The sequence below is a fragment of the Theobroma cacao genome, chromosome 2 (genome assembly GCF_000208745.1).
Source record: "Theobroma cacao cultivar B97-61/B2 chromosome 2, Criollo_cocoa_genome_V2, whole genome shotgun sequence".
In the NCBI taxonomy this organism is placed as follows: Eukaryota; Viridiplantae; Streptophyta; class Magnoliopsida; order Malvales; family Malvaceae; genus Theobroma; species Theobroma cacao.
In genome coordinates, this window is record NC_030851.1 from 9069024 (window position 1) to 9074045 (window position 5022).

A 5022-nucleotide genomic window follows, 5' to 3' on the forward strand; every position below is an offset into this window, starting at 1 on the left:
CCCTAAGGGAGCATCAATCGGTGCTCCCCTCCTTGGTGCTCCTCTTGGGGAGTTGGGGAGTACGATTGTTGTTTTTTATTTTTTTAAGAGAATATATAATAATTTTTAAATTAATAAAAAATTTTAATTTTTTATTATTTTTGTTATAATACTTATAATCTTGAGATGGAATGTTTAGTTTTAAAATTAATAAATTTTTATATAATTTCACTAAAATTTTAAAAATTTATAATATTTCACCTTTATTTATTTAATAAATGTTTTTTAGACACAAAATTTAATAATAAGATTAGAAGTCATCACGATCGATGAGACAGGTTCACGTCAACATGCGTGCACTCTACCGCCTATTATTGCCAATGGATGCACAGTCTTGAACCCCATCTTTTACTTCTTTTGTTCATTAATTTTCTGACACGGGACTCGGCGAGGTGCTTTTGGATGCCCTTTTTCTCCAATGAGCTAGCTATAAATAGATCCACCTGATGCCACAATAATTACTAATGGCGTCACTCTCACACATCCGATTTTTACTTCTAATTTTAACATATAATTCTTATAAGAAAAAATTTTTATACTTCAAAATTATTGTCATGCCCAATTTGAGATCATGACCGATGCAAGAGTATGGAAAGGAGTGACTCTCTTAATCCAAATAAACCTTGAAATAATAAATAAAATACTCAAATCTAAATTATAAAATACATTATCATGAAATTCTTATCTCTTAGTCCAAATAAACCTTGAAATAATAAACAAAATACTCAAATCTAAATTATAAAATATATTATCATGAAATTCTTATACCATATCCATATAATCATATTTATCTCAAATATTAAATATTAGTTTTCACAGTCCTCTGCTCAATGTGTGGAAGCATAAACATAACAAAATTCAAAATATATGCCATCTTGTGACAAATATTAACATATATCATATATTACAAATTATAACATAGTCATAATTTAAGATAGTCAAAATATAAAGATCGAACCAACAGAGTAAGACTCAAAGCAAAGGGTTAACGTCAAGAGCGGACTTAGAAATTTCTCTAAGTAGTGTCATAACTAAAATAATAATAATTAAAATTATTTTTCTCAATCCAGAATCTGTTAGGAGAGTACTTTGATTAAATTCAATATGACTTAAAAAATTATTGAGTATCATTATTAGTAGAATTATGTGATTGTTGCACATGACTTGAGTATTGAGGGACAATTTCTTATATTTTAAAATATCTTTTTATGATTTACTTATCTAAAAATCTATTAAAAATTACTACTTATTTCTTACTAGGATAAACTAAAATATTAGAATTAAATAAAATATAATCTTGCATAGCAAATTATTAGGTTTAACAATTAATGGTTTGAAAATTTTCAATTCATTGATTAAAACCAAGAATAAGCATCCACAAACCATATAAAGTTAAATACAAAAATCAAATAATCAAACAATATATCCCCAAAATAAATAAAAAAAAAGAAAACTCATAATCTTAAGATATTATTTAACATGCAATACTATTTTTTATTAGCTAGATTTTTTTTCAGTCCCAAGCTATCAAATTAATTAAAAAATATTTAGACAAAAAGTATTTAAAAACTTAATTTTGGTTGAAAATTATTTACAATTGAAGCCTAGATGAGTTATTTCGAAAGGGTAAAAAACACAATCAAGGATCGAGAAGAGGAAGGAATTTGAATTTTTTGACAAGGAGAGTAGTTTAGGTTTTAATTTTTTTAATAAAATTTTAAATTATAGAAATAAATATTTTTATCTTTCTATGTAGTATTTAAATATTAATATATAAATTACTTTTACTTGGAGTCTTTGACCTCACTCTCTATAAAATTGCAAAAAAAAAATAGTGGATTCATTAATATATTAACCATACAAAATCCTAAATAAAAAGTATAACAACTACTTTAAGAAAAATAGTATAACAACTAAAACCTTTTAAGAGGTGAGTGGTGTCATGTGACACCACTCACTTCAGCATGGGTCTGACCTTGGTTGACGCCTACTAGATGTCATGATGATCACCTACCAAGATTGATTGTAGAAATAGCTCATTCCATCGAATGGTGGGCCACACAACTTATTAATCTGAAATAACAAATACATATTACATGTGTGAATTATAAATAATTTCGTGAGTAAATATAAAGAGGGGGAGCAAGCTAAGAGGAAGAGTATTTGTCAAATACGATTTCAAAATAATGCAAGTAAACAAATATTAAATATTTCCAAAGTCCAATTCCAGAAAAAAAAAACAATTATTTCGAAGTTTACTAAGTCTGCTTCCTAAGCATATCAAGTGTTTAAAGATTTACATAAATCATTTTCCCAGCAAGACAAATATCAAAGGACTCAAAGTTCGTTTTACAAATATTATAAGGTGGTTCTCAAAAGTGTTCAAGTAAAATAGTGATTTGAAAATAGTTTTAAGTTTTGAACAAAAAATTTAATGAGTATAAACATATACAAGTGGTTTGTGGAAATCAAGTGTTTAAGATTGATTTTGAAGTGTTAAAAATGTAAAACAAAGCATCCAAATATTTGATTATAAAATCGAATCAAAAGTATTTTTAGAAAATATTTTCAAAAATAGTAAAAAAAAAACCAAAACTAGTATGATTTATCAACACTTTGCTCAAAAGTATTGATACATTGCTCAATCTATCGATAAATTTTACACAAAATGCTAACTAAAGGTTTTTGGATGATATCTATTGATACATCCTTTAGAAGTATCCTTTAGAAGTATCGATAGATTTGATACAGAATCTAATTTTTCAACCTAAAACTCACTATTAGGACCTCAAACAAGACTAACAAACACCTATAATCATATACTCAAGCTCAAACATCAAAGTCAAGCAAATATACAATCCAACAAGTCAAACTTCACAATAAAAAATAACGAATACCAATTATAACATAACAAACATCAATCTAAACATAACAATTATCAAACTGGATAAATAGTGGAGCACTAAACAAAAGGACAATCAAATCAAAAAGTGTCGTTACACTTAAGAACAGTGCGTTACTCTTTGGCTGACAACCATTCTTTTCAAATAGGGTAGAACTCTGTTAGCTATCATCAAAACAAATCATTATGCACAATGGCTAATGTCCATTATCGCTAGCTACAGGTCCTCAAAACACAACAACTTTATTAAAACATTTGACAAATATTCAAATGACCAAAAGCTCGTTTCTAAATCAAAGAGGTGATCCATTCGCCAACAAATCATAGGTTTGAGATTTAACTAAATCTTAGTCAATCAACCAATTTTAAATCTCATAGACAAGGTGACCAAATGTTATAGTCTCATCAAAATAAATATCATTTCTCATATCACATTCAAATTCATCAATCACATATTAATCATAAACAAATATTAGATTTTTGAGGTATGAAAATGTTTGAAAGGTTTGTTCCCCACACTCAAAACTAATTTATAGTAGACAGATTTACATAGTGTATAACTTTCATCAAAATATATTTATAAACCCTTTTTCACATCACTAACTTATCAAAATTCATTTATATGCAAGGTTGTAGAATATGCATACTTAATTATATTAAAATAATTACAAACGTCGTATCTACCACCTCGTTGAAGCGTGCCTCTCCTCTAACAACTTTTGTCGAACACTTGATTCTCCGAAAGTATCATCTTGTTCAACAACACATACAATCTAACTTTCCATCATCAATATCTTGTTCTCTAACTTTATTCTTAATGAATAACAACTTATCCTTCCATAAACTTCTCTAATTATTCATTAATCTATAATTAGCAACTATAATCTAGCTTAAGAGTAAGCTCTAAAAGTTAACTAGCTAGAGTATCTTGTAACCTTACCTTGGTGAGCTTGAGAGAGTTTAATCCATCACAAATCCTTGAGTTTAAAGATTAAGAACGAATTTGTTAGAAATCCAAACCAAAAGTTTAAGTGTGAGAAATAAGAAAACTTTACCTCTAGGAGTGTGTAAAATAAAACATTGAGCTAGGAAATAATTTTTAAACACTTGAATATGATTCTTGATGATTGGAGTGAAAATGGAGTAAAAAGAGAGAAAAAAGAGCCAAAAGGTCAGCTAAGGATGAATAAAAGAGGCTGAGGGGTTTTAGGATTTTTTGTTTTTGAGAAATAGTTTTAGGGTGTGTTTTATTAAAGGAAAAGTCTAAAATACTTTTTTTTTTGAATTTGCATCAAATATATCAATATATTTCAAAATTTATCAATATATTTGGTTTTGAGTTGAATCTATCGATACATGATGAACATACATCAATAAATAACTCAATCTATCGATACATGATAAACATGTATGGATAGATTCTATTTAGAATGCACTCTTGGTGTCCTTAATTGCCCTTAACAGGTTTTAAGCTTATTTACATTTAATACCATTTAAGTAAATGTCCTCATTTTTATTCCTTTCTTTTTTAGTCTCCATTTACCTAAGATATTTAATGTAAATAAGCAAACATCTCCCATTTGGATTCAATAAAAATATCTAAAAAATAAAAATCTAAAAGAATAAAAAATCTAAATTTTGGTTCCAAGAACAAAGTTGAAAAATGTCGATTGAAATTAAATTTTAAGGACTATTAACCATAGCAAACATACTTCTAAAATTATAGAAAAATCATTTCAAGTCATTTCAATATCAAAAGAACCATTACCGTTATTTTTTATTTTCAATAAATTGTTTTACAAAATCACATATTTTTACCCTTTCTAGACTTGGAAAATTCTACTTAAACTTCTACTTTCAATGGTGACACGTAAACAAGTTTGCTAGGTTACAAAGGATAGATAACATGAAAAAGTCTATAATCAAGAAACGAAATTATGTAGCTTAGAGGATAAAAGGCTCAACAAGTAAATGTACAATATACTATTGGGTCAAATTATCATTTAGCCTTCATAAAAATTGGGTTCCACAATTATATAAATACAGAAACAATGCATATATATGTATATATATATATATAT